Source organism: Salmo trutta, chromosome 15, assembly GCF_901001165.1.
Source record: "Salmo trutta chromosome 15, fSalTru1.1, whole genome shotgun sequence".
Classification (NCBI taxonomy): domain Eukaryota; kingdom Metazoa; phylum Chordata; class Actinopteri; order Salmoniformes; family Salmonidae; genus Salmo; species Salmo trutta.
In genome coordinates, this window is record NC_042971.1 from 53125666 (window position 1) to 53137804 (window position 12139).

The window sequence follows — 12139 nt, forward strand, 5'->3', positions numbered from 1 at the left end:
CAGAGTATTTTTCAATACACCAAAACGCATAGTAAGAACCCTAGTAGCCTAATATCTCAAAGACTAGTTGATAAAATGTTCATAAGAAAGAAATTCAATTCTAATGGAAATGTTTCACAATGATGTCATTAGGCAGAGCAGGCAACAGATGGCACAGACAGCAGAGTTGGGGACAGATATGCAGGGACAGACTGGCAGAGACAGGGAGTCTCAGGTAAGTTTGTTGAGTCTTTGTTTGGCAACATTATGAAAGGTTCTCCATTTTTTTGACTTGTAAAATAGGAACATAATTGGAAAATGCCATGGATAGCCCCACTCTCAACTTAAACTGGTGACTGAACTAAGATTTGTTAAAGGCAATGGTATTGCTGTTGTGATTAGTTGTGTAGTTTTGGGTACCGGTAGTTAGGAGTACGGCAAACACCTTATTTCTTTGGTTCCTCAATATACATTTACCATATTACAATGTAGGCTATGTGTTACAGCACTACTTTTGGTGTCCCCCTCAGGAATTGCACTTGAGAAAATGTCATGTAATTGTCCCCTCCAAAGTTGAAATCAGATTTTCGCCAATGAACTCTAATGAACTTATCCTCTGCAGAAGAGGTAACTCTGGGTCTTCCTTTCCTGTGGCGGTCCTCATGAGTGCCAGTTTCATCACAGCGCTTGATGGTGTGTGACTGCACTTGAAGTTTAAAGTTCTTGACATTTTCCAGATTAAGACTTGTAGGTCAGTCAAAGTAATGATGGACAGTCATTTCTCTTTGCTTATTTGAGCTGTTCTTGCCATAATATTGACTTGGTCTTTTATCAAATAGGGTTATCTTCTGTATACAACCCTTACCTTGTCACAATACCAACTGATTGGCTCAAACGCATTAAGGAAATACACTGCTCAAAAAAATAAAGGGAACACTTAAACAACACAATGTAACTCCAAGTCAATCACACTTCTGTGAAATCAAACTGTCCACTTAGGAAGCAACACTGATTGACAATAAATTTCACATGCTGTTGTGCAAATGGAATAGACACCAGGTGGAAATTATAGGCAATAAGCAAGACACCGCCAATAAAGGAGTGGTTCTGCAGGTGGAGACCACAGACCACTTCTCAGTTCCTATGCTTCCTGGCTGATGTTATAGTCATGTTTGAATGCTGGCGGTGCTTTCACTCTAGTGGTAGCATGAGACGGAGTCTACAACCCACACAAGTGGCTCAGGTAGTGCAGCTCATCCAGGATGGCACATCAATGCGAGCTGTGGCAAGAAGGTTTGCTGTGTCTGTCAGCGTAGTGTCCAGAGCATGGAGGCGCTACCAGGAGACAGGCCAGTACATCAGGAGACGTGGAGGAGGCCGTAGGAGGGCAACAACCCAGCAGCAGGACCGCTACCTCCGCCTTTGTGCAAGGAGGAGCAGGAGGAGCACTGCCAGAGCCCTGCAAAACGACCTCCAGCAGGCCACAAATGTGCATGTGTCTGCTCAAACGGTCAGAAACAGACTCCATGAGGGTGGTATGAGGGCCCGACGTCCACAGGTGGGGGTTGTGCTTACAGCCCAACACCGTGCAGGACGTTTGGCATTTGCCAGAGAACACCAAGATTGGCAAATTCGCCACTGGCGCCCTGTGCTCTTCACAGATGAAAGCAGGTTCACACTGAGCACGTGACAGACGTGACAGAGTCTGGAGACGTCGTGGAGAACGTTCTGCTGCCTGCAACATCCTCCAGCATGACCGGTTTGGCGGTGGGTCAGTCATGGTGTGGGGTGGCATTTCTTTGGGGGGCCGCACAGCCCTCCATGTGCTCACCAGAGGTAGCCTGACTGCCATTAGGTACCGAGATGAGATCCTCAGACCCCTTGTGAGACCATATGCTGGTGCGGTTGGCCCTGGGTTCCTCCTAATGCAAGACAATGCTAGACTTCATGTGGCTGGAGTGTGTCAGCAGTTCCTGCAAGAGGAAGGCATTGATGCTATGGACTGGCCCGCCCGTTCCCCAGACCTGAATCCAATTGAGCACATCTGGGACATCATGTCTCGCTCCATCCACCAACGCCACATTGCACCACAGACTGTCCAGGAGTTGGTGGATGCTTTAGTCCAGGTCTGGGAGAAGATCCCTCAGGAGACCATCCGCCAACTCATCAGGAGCATGCCCAGGCGTTGTAGGGAGGTCATACAGGCACGTGGAGGCCACACACACTAATGAGCCTCATTTTGACTTGTTTTAAGGACATTACATCAAAGTTGGATCAGCCTGTAGTGTGGTTTTCCACTTTAATTTTGAGTGTGACTCCAAATCCAGACCTCCATGGGTTGATAAATTGGATTTCCATTGATTATTTTTGTGTGATTTTGTTGTCAGCACATTCAACTATGTAAAGACAAAAGTATTTAATAAGATTATTTCTTTCATTCAAATCTAGGATGTGTTGTTTAAGTGTTCCCTTTATTTTTTTGAGCAGTGTACATTCCACAAATTAACAAGGTACACCTGTTAATTGAAATGCATTCCAGGTGACTACCTCATGAAGCTGGTTGAGAGAATGTCAAGAGTGTGCAAAGCTGTCATCAAGGCAAAGGGTGGCTATTTGAAGAATCTCAAATATATTTTGATTTATTTAACACTTTGGGTTACTACATGATTCTGTGTGTGTTATTTCATAGTTGATGTCTTCACTATTATTCCACAATGTAGAAAATAGTAAAAATAAAGAAAAACCCTTGAATGAGTAGGTGTCCAAACATTTGACTGGAACTCAGTAAAATCTTTGAAATTGTTGCGTTTATATTTTTATTCGGTGAAGTTTGCTCTGATTTTTTTTTTTACCCAGAGACTATTATGAGAGCATAGAATTGACAAGCCAAGATGGGATGTTTCCTGCAGGATATAACGGTCCCATCAATGGGCATTCAATGCACGCCAGCACAAAGTGCAATGGAGGAAAGATGACAATATAACATTATCTGATGATTGAATTGTAGCTAGCTTTTCTCATGATAATATGTGATAGCCTGTCCACGAGAAAATGTACAGGCCTGTCATCCGTTACATCCTTTTGAATGCCCTCCTCAAATCCAAAGAATAGCAGGAGTACAACAAAACGACTAACAATGATCTAAAAACAATACGCTGTTCTTTTTCATTATTCAAAATTGAGTGGTGCCATCATTTGTTCAGCTTCATTCAAGTACTTTCCTAATTGTACAATTTCCACATGCTTGAGAAACTAATAAATTGACATAAAGTGTTAGCTATGTAATAGATAACAGCATGCCACTAAAACAGAACAGATATGACCTTCAAGTGTGTTCTCCTTTGTTTATTTCAAATGAATAAACATTTCCTGTTCCCCTTTCCTTTATTTCTCTCACATGGGAGACGTGCCTACTGTGGACAGTCCACAAGGAAGGGACTCCATGTCTGCTGGAGTAAAAATCACATTCAGAACTAGAATAGAGGACAAGCCTCAGCCGTTGCTGGTAAGTACTCAAAATATGCCATCAATATTCTGGTTTACACTTGTTGTCATGGGATGCAATCCTTGGCTTATCTAGACAGATGGCCCATTCGTGATAGTTTGGTCAACACGTTTTGTGTTATTGGGATGGTAATGCAATCATTGGCCTGTCCAGACATCTATCCTAACAAAAGGACAGGTAGCCTAATTGCCCCTCCAGGATAGTTTGCTTGACTTGGGGAAAGTGTGTGTGTGTGTGTGTGTGTGTGGGGGGGGGGGTCTTTGAGGGATGGTGTTCCCCTTGAAGTGAATTTTGAGAGCGAAAACCAGAAAAAAAAACTAGGGGAAACAGAAACCTGGAAAAACAAAACAGTGAGGACGAATTTTTAAAAAAATTAAAGGGAATCAGGCAACAGAAAAATAAAGAATTGTGTCCTACCTTCCCTGCAGCTAGCTAGCTCTACAAGTCTGCACTCTATTCCCCTAGCTCTTTTCTTGATCAGAATGATTTGGTTGCAACCGGTTTGAGCTGGCACATGATACTACTGCCTATTGCCTTGGGGGGGGGCTCAGCTCCCCACCTATATGAGCCAAGTTCGGGGTAAACATGTAGATCTTGCACACGCACGCACACACAAACCTAACACCCACATCAGAAACACCAAACAACCCCACACTCACTCTCTCTGAACAGCGCCCCACCCACAGAACTTTACCATGGCATTCCAGCCTGGTATTCCAGACCTTTGCTGTGTGTTCAGTGAGACCGGGGTGTTAAAACCTGCCCTGTGTTCCTTTAGAACAGGGTGGAGGAGGGGTGTTAAAACCTGCCCTGTGTTCCTTTAGAACAGGGGTGTTAAAACCTGCCCTGTGTTCCTTTAGAACAGGGGTGTTAAAACCTGCCCTGTGTTCCTTTAGAACAGGGGTGTTAAAACCTGCCCTGTGTTCCTTTAGAACAGGGGTGTTAAAACCTGCCCTGTGTTCCTTTAGAACAGGGGTGTTAAAACCTGCCCTGTGTTCCTTTAGAACAGGGGTGTTAAAACCTGCCCTGTGTTCCTTTAGAACAGGGTGGAGGAGGGGTGTTAAAACCTGCCCTGTGTTCCTTTAGAACAGGGTGGAGGAGGGGTGTTAAAACCTGCCCTGTGTTCCTTTAGAACAGGGTGGAGGAGGGGTGTTAAAACCTGTCCTGTGTTCCTTTAGAACAGGGTGGAGGGGGGGGTATTAAAACCTGCCCTGTGTTCCTTTAGAACAGGGTGGAGGGGGGGGGTATTAAAACCTGCCCTGTGTTCCTTTAGAACAGGGTGGAGGGGGGGGTATTAAAACCTGCCCTGTGTTCCTTTAGAACAGGGTGGAGGGGGGGTATTAAAACCTGCCCTGTGTTCCTTTAGAACAGGGTGGATGGGGGGGTATTAAAACCTGCCCTGTGTTCCTTTAGAACAGGGTGGAGGGGGGTATTAAAACCTGCCCTGTGTTCCTTTAGAACAGGGTGGAGGGGGGGGTGTTAAAACCTGCCCTGTGTTCCTTTAGAACAGGGTGGAGGGGGGGGTATTAAAACCTGCCCTGTGTTCCTTTAGAACAGGGTGGAGGAGGGGTGTTAAAACCTGCCCTGTGTTCCTTTAGAACAGGGTGGAGGGGGGGTGTTAAATCCTGCCCTGTGTTCCTTTAGAACAGGGTGGAGGGGGGGTGTTAAATCCTGCCCTGTGTTCCTTTAGAACAGGGTGGAGGGGGGGGGGGGGGGTGTTAAAACTGCCCTGTGTTCCATTAGGTGTCTCCATGCTTCACATCTGAAACAGTTTGTGCATATATTATGACACCACTGACATTTTTGTTAATTTTGATCTCCGGTAAGGATATTTGAAATTTTTCTTTGGCTGTTCATGCACACTATTTTTCCTCAAGGCAAACCAAATTTTGTTACCTGAAGTCTAATTCTGTTCATCATTCATTGGTCAACAGTACTTCCATGAAGTAAGTGTTTGTCGTCATTCAACGATAGACGACTAATTTTCATGCAAATGTTTTCACTTGAGAAATACTGCACCAAATATCTTAGTTCGATGTAAAATTACACGACTGATCTCCTTGGCAAAAACGTCAAAACTCAAGAAATCTGTCATGAATTATCTTAGATTCATTCCGACTATTTTGAGGAAGTATATACAGGCTACAACGTCTCAAGACGGACTAACCTTACTACTGTGTTTTTTTTCAAGCTAAGGTCTTCTAAGGGAGTATACGTTCGGTTCAGCTAACAGAGTTGGGCTAGGCACCAGCCGAACCATGCAGAAGCCTTTAGGCCAGGGTGGCGGTGTGGTGTTAACACCTGCCCTGCTGACATTTTGACTTGCTCCTGGTTTCTTCCATGTTACACACTACTGTCACACCAGCGAAATGGGAGTTAGGCAGAGTTTATATCCCTCTTGTTAAGTATAGTAGGTTCTTCTTTTCTCAATTGTTTGAGGAAAACCTACCGTTGTTCTTGTATGGAACTGGAGACCAAAATGGGGAAGTCTGTGTGTAAGTGATTGTATGCAGTGTAGTATGTGAATTCATATGAGACTTTCATCTTCATATCAGCAGAGACCAAAATAACACCACACTAATGGCACTAAAACAGCCAATCCAAATTGGCAATCAGGAACATCCAAATAGAAATAAAAGCTCAGAGTATGCCTATCCAATGCACACACTGTACATGCAGTGCCTTCGGATAGTATTCAGACCCCTTGACTTTTTGTTACGTTACAGCCTTATTCTAAAATTGATTGAATAAACAAAAAAATCCTCTGCAATCCACACAATACCCCATAATAACAAAGCAAAAACAGGTTTAGAAATGTTAAGCAAATGTATAAAAAAATGAAAAATCTGAAATAGCATATTTACGTAAGTATTCAGACCCTTTGGTATGAGACCTGAAATTGAGCTCAGGTGCATCCTGTTTCCATTGATCATCCTTGAGATGTTTGTACAACTTGATCGGAGTCCATCTGTGGTAACTTAAATTGATTGGACATGATTTGGAAAGGCACACCTGTCTATATAAAAAAAAGTTCCCACAGTTGACAGTGCATGTCAGAGCAAAATCCAAGCCATGAGGTCGAAGGAATTGTTCATGGAGCTCCAAGACAGGATTGTGTTGAGGCACAGATCTGGGGACTGGCTTCCAGCATTCATAAATGGAAGAATTTTGGAACCACCAAGACTCTTCGTAGAGCTGGAAGCCTGGCCAAACTAAGCAATCGGGAGACAAGGGCCTTGGTCAGGGAGGTGACCAACAACCAGATGGTCAACACTGACAGCACTCTAGAGTTCCCCTGTGGAGATGGGAGAACCTTCCAAAAGGACAACCATCTCTGCAACACTCCACCAAATCAGGCCTTTATGGTAGACTGGCCACTCCTCAGTAAAAGTCACACGACAGCCCGCTTGGAGTTTGCCAAAATGCACCTAAAGGACACTCAGACCATGAGAAACAAGATTCTGTGGTCTGATGAAACCAAGATTGAACTGTTTGGCCTGAATGCCCAGCATCACATCTGAAGGAAACCTGGAACCATCCCTACGGTGAAGCATGGTGGTGGCAGCATCATGCCGTGGGGATGTTTTTCAGCGGCAGTGACTGGGCGACTCGTCAGGAACGAGGCAAAGATGAACGGAGCAAAGTACAGAGAGATCCTTGATGAAAACCTGCTCCAGAGTGCTCAGGACCTCAGACTGGGGCAAAGGTTCACCTTCCAACAGGACAATGACCCTTAGCACACAGCCAAGACAACACAGGAGTGGCTTCACAACAACCTTCCTAATGTCCTTGAGTGGCCCAGCCAGAGCCCGAACTTGAACCTGATCGAACATCTCTGGAGAGACCTGAAAATAGCTGTGCAGCAACGCTCCCCATCCAACCTGACAAAAACTCCCCAAATATAGGTCAAGCTTTTATCGTCATACCCAAGAAAACTTGAGGCTGTAATCACTGCCAAAGGTGCTTCCACAAAGTACTGAGTAAAGGGTCTGAATACTTTAAAAATTACAAATGTAATTTAATTTTTACTTTTTTATACATTTGTAAACATTTCTAAAAACCTGTTTTTGCTTTGTCATTATGGGGTATTGTATGTAGATTAATGAGGAGAAAAAAAACTTTAATCAATTTTAAAATAAGGCTGTAACCTAACAAAATGTGGAAAAAGTCAAGGGGTCTGAATACTTTCCGAAGGCACTGTACCCCCTGTGGTTAACCCTTGGCTCGCACTACATGTGTGTGTGTGTGTGTATGTGTCCGGCTGTACATGTTAGTGTGTGTTCGGTTGTACATGTGTGTGCGCATGTAGCATATAGTTGAAGTCGGAAGTTCACACACCTTAGCCAAATACATTTAAACTCCGTTTTTCACAATTCCTGACATTTAATCCTAGTAAATAAAATCCATGTTTTAGGTCAGTTAGGATCATCACTTTATTTTAAGAATGTGAAATGTCAGAATAGAGAGAATGATTTATTTCAGCTTTTATTTCTTTCATCACATTCGCAGTGGGTCAGAAGTTTAAGTAAACTCAATTAGTATTTGGTAGCATTGCCTTGAAATTGTTTAACTTGGGTCAAACATTTCGGGTAGCCTTCCACAAGCTGCCCATAATAAGTTAGGTGAATTTTGGCCCATTCCCCCTGACAGAGCTGGTGTAACTGAGTCAGGTTTGTAGGCCTCCTTGCTTGCACATGCTTTTTGAGTTCTGCCCACAAATTTTCTATGGGAATGAGGTCAGGGCTTTGTGATGGCCACTCCAATACCTTGACTTTGTTGTTCTTAAGCCATTTTGACAACTTTGGAAGTATGCTTGCGGTCATTATCCATTTGGTAGACCCATTTGCAACCAAGCTTTAACATCCTGACTGATGTCTTGAGCTGTTGCTTCAATATATCCACATAATTTTCCTTCTTCTTGACGCCATCTATTTTGTGAAGTGCACCAGTCCCTCCTGCAGCAAAGCACACCCACAACATGATGCTGCCACCCCCGTGCTTCACGGTTGGGATGGTGTTCTTCGGCTTGCAAGCCTCCCCCTTTTTTCCTCCAAACATAACGATGGTCATTATGGCCAAAGAGTTTTATTTTTGTTTCATCAGACCAGAGGACATTTCTCCAAAAAAGTTTGATTTTTGTCCCCATGTGCAGTTGCAAACTGTAGTCTGGCTTTTTTATGGCGGTTTTGGAGTAGTGGCTTCTCCTTGCTGAGCGGCCTTTCAGGTTATGTCGATATAGGACTCGTTTTACTGTGGATATAGATACTTCTGTACCTGTTTCCTCCAGCATCTTCACAAGGTCCTTGTGAAGATGGGGGCAATATTGTGAAAGGTGAGAAAGGGGACTTATCTCCTATAGCCTTAACGAAACACAAGAGTACATCAGGCGACACGGGGGGCATATTGCTACACTGTAACCTACTGTGAACTACCGCGCAAACAGTGCCACAAGATATTCATGTCAAGAAATAAGATGGTCTTGTCGAAGTCCTTGTTAAATAAAAGGTTAAATAAATGTTTTAAAAAGTCCAACCTAATAATGCACAAACACATCAACTTTACGATCTCTAATAAAGTAGGTTACAAAGCATGTGCAAGAGGGGGCGTGGCTGTATAGGACATACTCAGCAAAAACTTGCCACGACATATATCGAAGTTCATCAAGCAAACACTATGCGAGGTGCAATATTGCCTAGTAACCAAGCTGAAGTGAACAGTAACTTTGTAGAAAATGATAAAATAATCCTCATTCCCCACAGCACACCTCACCCTGGTACTCAAGATTCCATTCCCAAATTCCTGACCGTGCTCTTGGATGCCGCCGCTAGTGAAAAGCCCTATCCAGGCCCTAACCAAACATATTTCACCAACAAATGTTTAACAGAAACAACACCTCTACATGTATATGAAAGAGAATGTAAGCGGTTCTTTGCGAGCCATCCTGTAATCCTGTCCAACGTGATGCTTACTCATAAGCAGGGCCGAGCCCGCACCGACTACCCCATCCCACGCAGCGTGTTTCAGGGCTCCAAACACTCCGGCAATCTCCAATATAAAACACGCTGTGCTCGTTAAATGATAGGAAACTCACCTAATCCTGCTGATGACACGTAGGCTGTTTCTTTGACTTCTTTTGCATAAACTATAGGTTTTATTCCTTGAATGTTTTGAAAAGCACAAAAGCCCCGTTGCTAGCTTGTCCTAGCCCGTTAACACTACGTACGCTCGCCGTGGTCTGTGCATTGCCTGCTGGGACAGAGATCATTTGCAAGATCGCGCAAAGCAAACGTTCTACCAACACAGCCAACCAGGGACCACAGTAAGACAGGCCTACTCAAATATTTATTTAGAACATTATGAGAGCAAAGTACATGATTACAGTTATTTATAGTGGCTTATATCTCTGTTTTTCAAATATATAACTTGATTTGCAATCACTCTGATATCCTAAAACATTTATTTGAAGTAATCCTAGGCTATCCTACATATCGTCTATTCACAATACGTGTGTGTGTGTTATACTGGTTCTTTATAATTCCACAAAGCATTGAACAGTAGATGGAGTCAAAGCGGTAAGACGACACATCTTCTCTCGTTTTCAGACGAGCAACAAAAGTACTCTTTAGGCTCGGCTACAAGGTATGGAGCCTTACATCAAAGTGGTCTGTCCCGTGCCCCACACAGGGTTAAGGAGTACAGTAAATGGTTGCATACACATCTTTTGCAGTTATTATCCCGAGTGTAGCGAAATGCTTATGTTCCAGCAGCGCAGTAATACATAAGAATACAAAACAATACATGCAAATCTCAAAATTAAGAAATATACAAAATATTAGAATGAGCAATGTCAGAGTGCGGAATATATATATATATATATATATATATATATATATATATATATATATATGTATATGATGGTGTGTATAGACATAACGGACAGTATATGAATATACATTTTTTGTACAGCAGTAGTTACAGTATATAGGATGAGCCTTGACTAGAATACAGTATATACATATGAAGTGTGTAAAAGAGTATGTAAACATGATTAAAGTGACATAATCTGATTACAAAAAAACTGTAATCAGTTACTTTACCAGCAAAATATTGTAATCAGATTACAGATACTTTTGAAAAACTAGATTACTTCTAGGATTACTTTTAAATTCTGAAAGGATGTTTGCTAAAAAATAAATTTTCTGTTTTCTCAATTACATTCAATTCAGAATTGAAAAAAGGCGGAGGTTTAAGTTTGTTTCACCCGAGTCAGAGACCACTATGATGACACATCAAATGTGTTCGATGGATCCTTTTTGTCTTCTTCTAACGCCTCTTTTGGGGAAAGTAATCCAAAAGTAACTGAAAGTAATCAGATTGTTACTGAGTTTGGGCACAGGATAAAGAAGATTAAATAATCTACCCAACGCCAAGGGATACTAAAGTTCCTGAAAAGGTTTGTCCAATAATGTTCGTTGATATATTATTTTATTTCCAAAGTTACATTACAAATTAGTAACTGTAACCTATATTGGCAGGTATAGGCTACCTGCCAATATGGTACAGGTAGCCTAGGTGTGGTTTGCTTTCACCGTAATTGGAGGGTTGCTGGTTCAGTTCCCAGACTGACTTTACCCCATTGATTGCTGGGTCATTCTTGAATTGCGGTGGAATTTGCCTTTGCATCCATGAAAAACATTTTAAAATGACAAATAGTTACAGATCATACATGTTTTTGTTTATATTGAACTGTTTATCAATGATAAAACATAATGCAAGTCCTTTATACGGCATAACTTTATGTTTATGCATTTCTTAAAAAGTACTTAGGGTAAGCAAATTGGTTTTTATATCAATATCAAATCATTTATTGGTAACAATGAAATACTGTTTTGTAATTGTTTTCAATTAAAATGAAATAAATAAATGCTTCTTAGCAAAGAGCTATTTAGAAAAAACACTAGAGTCAATGTTCACGCTCCCTGGAAACTTAATTATCATAATAAAAAAATCCCCATATTATCTGTCACTTTAAACTAGAGGTATATCTTTGTCCAGTGTCCAGTGTCTCCGTCCAGTGTCTGTGTTCTTTTGCCCATCTTAATCTTAAATGTTTATTGGCCAGTCTGAGATATGGCTTTTTCTTTACAACTCTGCCTAGAAGGCCAGCATCCGGGAGTCGCCTCTTCACTGTTGACGTTGAGACTGGTGTTTAGCGGGTACTATTTAATGAAGCTGCCAGTTGAGGACTTGTGAGGCATCTGTTTCTCAAACTAGACACTCTAATGTGCTCGTCCTCTTGCTCAGTTGTGCACCGGGACCTCCCACTCCTCTTTCTATTCTGGTTAGCACCAGTTTGCTCTGTTCTGTGAAAGGAGTAATACATAGCATTGCACGAGATCTTCAGTTTCTTGGAAATTTCTCGCATGGAATAGCCTTAATTTCTCAGAACAAGAATAGACTGACAAGTTTCAGAAGGAAGTTATTTGTTTCTAGCCATTTTGAGCCTGTAATCGAACCCACAAATGCTGATGCTCCAGATACTCCAGACACTCAGATAGTCTAAAGGCCAGTTGTATTGCTTCTTTAATCAGAACAACAGTTTTCAGCTGTGCTAACATAATTGCAAAAGGGTTTTCTAATTATCAATTAGCCTTT

At 42.2% G+C, this 12139-nt stretch overlaps 1 protein-coding gene across 1 annotated transcript in view; it reads right to left on the reverse strand.

Moving 5' to 3' along the window:
- LOC115149330 (soluble lamin-associated protein of 75 kDa) overlaps positions 1-9802 on the reverse strand; it is a 35406-nt gene extending 25604 nt beyond the window's left edge. The window contains exon 1 of the mRNA XM_029692109.1: positions 9576-9802. The gene's annotated coding sequence lies outside the window, so the exon portion shown is untranslated. The remainder of the gene's footprint in view (positions 1-9575) is intronic.
- Between the last annotated feature and the right edge of the window lie 2337 nt (positions 9803-12139).